Raw genomic sequence first — 7,384 nt, forward strand, 5'->3', positions numbered from 1 at the left:
CTGCCATGCATGCATAACTCATCAATAAAATTACTATAACCTCGAGTAATAAGGGAAACCGAATATGCACAAGATAGAAACACTCACTTGAAGTTGTAAGGAAAGAGTAATTTATCTTTGTTTTGATTTTGAAGCAATGATTTGAGCACGTTGGCCTCTGTATCTTTGGCTTGAAATTTAACCGTATATTCATCTATGAGATTTGTGTTAATGAACCCAATATCATAGATTTCTACTTTTTTGCATTCGACGATCTTCAATCTGCATAATATAGTGAGGATAATCATATATACATGCAATGAAAGAGCTGAGCTATATATAGAGACTTAATGACAGAAGTAGTACTTACAGATAGTAGCAAGTGACTGTTAATTTATCGAGGGCCTTTTGATTGAACCACTGGAAGAAATCCTCAAATGGAACAGTCAACAGTTCAATTCCAATGAGGTCGTGCTCCTCTTTAACTCTCAGCGGCAAAGTATCCTCCCCCCCAGACTCTCTGCAGGTTTTCATATACCAATCATGGAATCTTCGCATCATCGTTGTCAAAATAGCTCCATCTCTGACAAGAGGCTTCCCGTACTGGTATTTGTGTTCATCCACCTCCATTATATCAAAATTTGCATCGTCAGGCAGGCAATCTCCAAGATTAGTATAACCGAGCACCATCCTTGGATCATTAGCGACGATATCGCTAGACACCTTGAGCGGGGGGCATGATTGGTTCGCTTATTCACCGAGTTGGGAAATATTTTTCCCAGCTCATCGTTATGCTAACCTTCGATCAATGATAGTACTTCTCGACCGCTCCGCTTCGATAAATGACTTTCCAATAATGCGCTCATAGTTGGTTTTCGGTGGAGACGGTGGTGGTTTCTTCAGGGCATCGAGTGTGCGCTTTGCTTTCACGGGATCTACCTTCTCCTCCGGAGGTGGATGTTTCTTTGCTTTCACCGCTTCAAAGAAGTACCTCACTTCGGCTTCCACGATCTTCTTGCTTTCCTCCATGGACCTCTCGTATGGTAACTTCTCTAGAGGCTTTAGAGATGGACCGAATCTTAATTGCCTCCCGCCTCTGGTTGTACTACTAGATGCCGGCCGAGCAGACGGAGCAGCTGCGGCTATCTTCTTTGCTTGCTTACGAGGTGGAGGAGAACGTGTATGACGCGCTAGAGCAGTCGGAGCGGCGGCGGGTCTCTTCCGCCCTTGCTGACAAGGCGGAGAAGGAGGAGGCTGGCTGCTCGGGCGCACCGACGCAAGCAGAGAAGGAGGCGGAGTGCCGCCATGCACCAAAGAAGGAGCCAGAGTGCCCTGATCACTCGCCGGAGGAGGAGGTGGAGTGCCCTGACCTTCCGGAGGTGGAGGAGGAGGCGGAGTGCCCTGACTTGCCGAAGTAGGAGGAGGAGGCGGAGTGCCCTGACTCGCCGGAGGAGGAAGGGGAGGAGGAGGCGGAGGAGGCAGAGTGCCCTGAATCGCCGGAGGAGGAGGGGGAGGCGGAGGCGTCCAGTTTGGAAGGTTGATGAGCTCCTTCCGCCATAGGCATGGAGTCTTCAGAGCTGAACCCAGCTGAGTCTCCCCTTCACTGGTGATATGTCTCCAACGTATCTATAATTTTTGATTGTTCCATGCTATTATATTATCAACTTTGGATGTTTATGGGCTTCATTATACACTTTTATATCAGTTTTGGACTAACCTATTAAGCCAGAGCCTAGTGCCAGTTTATGTTTTTACATTGTTTTAGAATATCACAGAAAAGGAAAACCAAACGGAGTCCAATTGACCTGAAACTTCACAGAACATATTTTTGGATCAGAAGAAGCCCAGAAGACTTGGAGTGCACGTCAGGGGATCTACGAGGAGGCCACGAGGCAGGGGGGCACGCCCACCCCCTGGGCGCGCCATCCACCCTCGTGGGTCCCTCGTGGCCCCCCTGACGTACTTCTTCCGCCTATATATCTCCATATACCCTAAAAACATTGAAGAGCACAATAGATTGGAAGTTCCGCCGCCAGAAGCCTCCGTAGCCACCGAAAGCCAATCTAGACCCGTTTCGGCACCCTGCCGGAGGGGGAAATCCCTCTACGGTGGCCATCTTCATTATCCCGGTGCTCTCCTGTCACGACCGGTTTTCCAATAAAAATATTTATTGATAAACCAGTCTTTTGAGTCTAGTATGAGAGAAATCCTCCTCACTGGTAGACAATTTCTTGATACAATAAGCCAGTAGCATAAAATATATTACAGGGTTGAACTGCGGTCGCCCAACCAAATTATTACAAGCACGCCAATAATCATACATAATGGCGGACAGGACACAGTGGTGTGGAGACATACTACTGACTCATGGATAGGTTGGTGGTGGAAAAGCACAGCGGGAAGGGAAATACAAGACTCTAAGGATATCATTTCATCGAACGTCGAGGTGAGGCTCGATAAATTTATTTGGTAGCGGAAGCGGTTATAAAACAGTGGCCAAATCCAGGGTCGCACGAGACTGACTGGGACTCCTCTAAGTGTCGGACTCGCTATCGAACTCTTCATCCATGAGATCGCCTTCGTCAGCATCTGGCCAAATCAACAAGCCAGTGAGTACTTTGAAAGTACTCGCAAGACAGTTCAGACGTAAGATATAACAAATGCGTGCATGGATGCAACATGATTAATTCCTTAATGCACAATAAATAAAATTAGCATAACGGGGTAAGTAAAAAGGGAAACGGCAGTAGTCCGCCTGAAATCCCACAGAGCATAAATAAGGACCGATCGGGTGTCTGAAGCGACGCCTCGAAAGGTGAATGATGCCACAGTCGGGCATCTTAGCGACACCACATAAAGGGCTTTAAAAGAAATGCCACGGTCGGATGTCTGAGCGACATCGCAGAAAGGGCTTTAAAAGAAATGCCACAGTCGGACGTCTGAGCGACATCGCAGAAAGGGCTTTAAAAGAAATGCCACAGTCGGACGTCTGAGCGACATCGCAGAAAGGGCTTTAAAAGAAATGCCACAGTCGGACGTCTGAGCGACATCGCAGAAAGGGCTTTAAAAGAAATGCCACAGCCGGACGTCTGAGCGACATCGCAGAAAGGGCTTTAAAAGAAATGCCACAGTCGGACGTCTGAGCGACATCGCAGAAAGGGCTTTAAAAGAAATGCCACAGTCGGACGTCTGAGCGACATCGCAGAAAGGGCTTTAAATTCACCAGTAAACAATACTCATAATAAACATCCAATCCATGAGAATAAACGGGTTAGTCCATCCACAGGGATAATCATTCAATCGGACTTAGCACTCATGCGATTCACCGGAGTCTCTGTCATCAAAGCTGCCAATTGATTAGGATAAGATGGAACGAAACTTGACATGGAAGAGATGATTTGGAGGAATATATGACTCTGCAGAGTTTGTACAAAAATTTTCCCACAGTCAACGGATTTCCATAGTCACGAAGGACTAGTTCCGTTTATGGTATTTCGGGAGAAAACACAACTAACCAGTACACACCCATCCTACCTCTCGATGCTAGGAATCACCCTAGTCATCGTCCAAGAAAAACTTTTGAGACGGGGAGATCACAATCTCGAATAGCATGGGATCAAATTTATATACGCGCGCTCTAAGGGGTGCCCCCCTCTCGGTCCCAATCGGAAACACCCATGCCCCCTGACCGGATGACTGGCTTTAATCCAGGGCCATGGAACCATCATCACGGCCTCTCCTCTTTGGTGTGTACCATGAAAGTGGTTTGCAACTTACTAAACCATATTCCTTGCAGAAAACATGTGGTAGTACAAGGAAGGAAATGATAGGTACTGGACCGATATGGTTTGACACTGAAGTCACATAGTCTGGAGTAAGACTGGCATGCTACAACACTGCCATCGTACCCATCCTCATGCCAACACATGGCCATTTATATTCACATTCATCCACGTATGGATCATGGAACTCACTCACCTTATTATCACATAAAATGACGTTCATCGGTATGCTTACCAACATGCCATGAAACTAACTAAATGCAAAACATGCCGAGACACTCATCATATCAAAAGTTCAAACATGCTTGCCTGGTTCAGAGTAGTCGGAGCCTAGCTCGGTGAAGTTCGCGGCTCCGTCACCTCCTTCGGTATCTACGGTTTAAAGAAAATACATGCGCTAACGTAAATACCAAGGAGAGCACAGAAGGTAAACCAAATATTTTTCAAATAAATCTGATAAAAAACTAGACAAAATTTTAAAGAGAACAGAAAAAGAATCAATCAAAAATACTTTTCTGATTAAAAGTTATAAGGGTTTTTGTCCAGGGACTTATCTGTAATGAAACAGAAGATTTCCAGGGGCTAGTTTATAAAAATAGAAAGCGCTTCGGTAGCGACTACGCCAGCCCGAAGAGAAAACGCATTCTGCCCGAAGGCGCTTCCAGAAAACGGTTCGAAAGAGAGAGCAGAGAGGCTGACGGTGGGGTCCCACCCGTCAGGTTTAAATTTTCAAATGGGAGGGACGAGGCTCGTCGGCGCCCGAGAGCTGCTGAGGTCGCCGGCGGCGATCCACGGCGAGGCATGGGGAACAGAGGTTACCAATGTGCTCACCGTGTCCTTCCGCAACGGTGGGAGGTGGTGTTGGTCGCCGGTGAGCACCACGTCGACGGCGGTCTCAACTCCAGCGGACGGTGGTTCGGGCGTGGATGGAGCTCGTCGGAGAGGGCTGCAAAGATTAAATTGAGGTGGGGGTTAGACTACTGGGTGCAAGAGAGGGCTACGGCCGAGGTTTGGGCGCCGGAGGTGGCCTCACCGAAGTGAATCGAGCTGGAGGCCGAGGCGGATCGGGGCGGCCGGAGCTGGGGAAGGAGACCTCCTCGAGGTCCCCCTAGTGGCCTGGCGGGGCTTTGGTGAGGAGTGGTGATGCTGCGTGCACGAGGGTGAGCTCGGGGCCCTTTTTATAGGCGGCCCGAGGCGGTTGCCGTGAACGGAGATTTCCGGTGAGCGATTACGGTGGCGCAGTGCTCGGTCGGGGTGGTTAGGGAGTCGAGCGTCATCACGGAGGTTCAATGGGCCCGTTTTAGTGTTAAACTGGCCGGGGTTTGGGTGTTTGGGTCGAGTTCGACGGAACGGGGTGGCGCGGGCCCGTCGGCGGCAGAGAGCGCGCTCCGTGCGTACTGCGCCACGGCGACGGTGCCGCATGCGTGCGCTGGCACGGAGAAGGCCACGCGGAGCCACCAGAGGATTTGGGCGGTGCCGAACGGTGTTGCGCTGCCGTTCTCCTCCCTGTCGGCCGTTACGGGGAGCCGGCCGCCGCAAGACACGCCGGCGCAGGCGGGCCAGGGCGCCACCGACGCCAGGGTCGCGCCAAGTGCGCGTGTGAAGCTTCGGACAAGCAAGCGAGGCCGCGAGCAACGTGCCAAGTGCATTGTGGCCGCGTGACTGAAACTGTCGAAACTGAAGATGACACTAAAACTGAATTTTCTGAACTTTGAACAGTAACAGTGCCCACAAGGTGTTCGACCGAATGAAATTGGCCTCTGGTGACTTTTCCTTGAGCTGATTTTTGGTGGAGTGGCTTCTCCTTGCTCAAGTAGGCTGCATGATTTTTGGTGGAATTTTTGGAGGAGTGTAGATATGAATTTCACCAAATTTGGCAAATCTGGTCCAAACTTGCAGAGACTGAATTTTGAAAATTTTGAAAAGAGGAGGAGTGGATCAAGATGGTTCTGGGTTATGGATGCTAAGGACAATCCAGGAGAATTGGTTTGAGGTCAAAACTCAAATGCAATAGGGCACTTGCTTTGAAAATCTCTCAGGCTCCAAATAATTTTCAGAATTGAATTGGGGGAAAAATAATTAGAATAAAAATCCAAAACCAGTTTGGATTAGTTGGGACAGATAATTTAGGTTGATCACAAGGGGGAGGGGAGGTTTTGGAGGGGTTTTATCTCATGGGCAAAAATACAAAGCCAAGGGTGGCTTCAAAGATATGAAAATCCCAAATTTTCATGGAGTTTCTTTTTAAAAGAAAAAATTAAACTCCCAAAATAATTTTGAGAGAGAACCAACAGAGAAGTAGTTTGCAAAAGATCAACCACCAAAGTTTGAAAGAAATAAAATCCCTGCCAAGGCAAAAGGAGGTTTTTAAGAGGAAGGTTTTTCTGAAAAAGAAAAAAAAATTAGAAACAAAAGTCTCTCCTCAAAACCACAAAGTTTTAGATAAAAACCAAATAAAAAATTTGGAGTGTCACAACACCTACCCCCTTAGGAAAAATCTCGTCCCCGAGATTTCAGCTGATCCTTAAATAAGTGTGGATGCTCTGTCCGAAGAAAATCCTCGCTTTCCCAAGTTGCTTCACTGTCGGTGTGATTGCTCCACTGGACTTTGAAAAACTTGATGGTTTTCTATCGGGACCTCCTTTCAGACTCCTCTAATATTCTTATGGGACGTTCTCGATAAGTGAGGTCTGGCTGTACGTCAATGTTCTCATGAGCTACTTGTTTCTCTGGGTTGCTTACGCACTTCCTTAACTGAGAGACGTGGAACACGTCGTGAATGTCGGACAAGTCTTCGGGTAAGTCTAGCTGGTAGGCTACAGTGCCTCTTCGTGCCACTATGCAAAATGGTCCAATGAATCTTGGTGCTAATTTTCCTTTAATCTTAAACCGTTGCAATCCTCTCATCGGGGATACTCTCAAGTATACGAATTCACCGGGTTCGAAGCTGACCCTACGATGTTTCTGGTCATAATAACTTTTCTGTCGACTTTGAGCGGTCTTAAGTCGGTCCCTGATTAGCTTGACTTTTTCCTTGGCTTCTCTGAGCATATCTGGTCCGAAGATGCGGCTGTCTCCGGTCTCTGACCAATTTAACGGGGTACGACATCTCCTTCCGTATAGGGCTTCGAAAGGAGCCATTTGCAGGCTGGTCTGGTAACTGTTGTTGTATGCGAACTCGGCATATGGCAGGCTGTCCTCCCAACTGGTTCCATAGGTGAGGACACATGCTCTCAGCATGTCTTCTAAAACCTGGTTTACGCGTTCTGTTTGTCCATCAGTCTGTGGATGGTATGCGGTACTGAAGGCTAGTTGGGTTCCCAGAGCATGTTGTAATTGCTCCCAAAATCTTGAGACGAACTGAGTGCCTCTGTCGGAAATTATAGTCTTCGGGACACCGTGCAGACAGACTATGCGGGAAAGATAAATCCTGGCAAGCCTCTGAGTGGTGTAGGTTGTCTTTACTGGAATAAAGTGTGCTACTTTGGTCAACCTGTCAGTGATGACCCATATGGCATCATTCCCGTGTCGTGACCGAGGTAATCCGACAATAAAATCCATCCCTATTTCATCCCATTTCCGCTCAGGTATTTTGTTAGGTTGCAGTAGTCCGGCTGGTCTCT

The sequence above is a fragment of the Triticum dicoccoides genome, chromosome 5A, assembly GCF_002162155.2.
Source record: "Triticum dicoccoides isolate Atlit2015 ecotype Zavitan chromosome 5A, WEW_v2.0, whole genome shotgun sequence".
NCBI lineage: Eukaryota > Viridiplantae > Streptophyta > Magnoliopsida > Poales > Poaceae > Triticum > Triticum dicoccoides.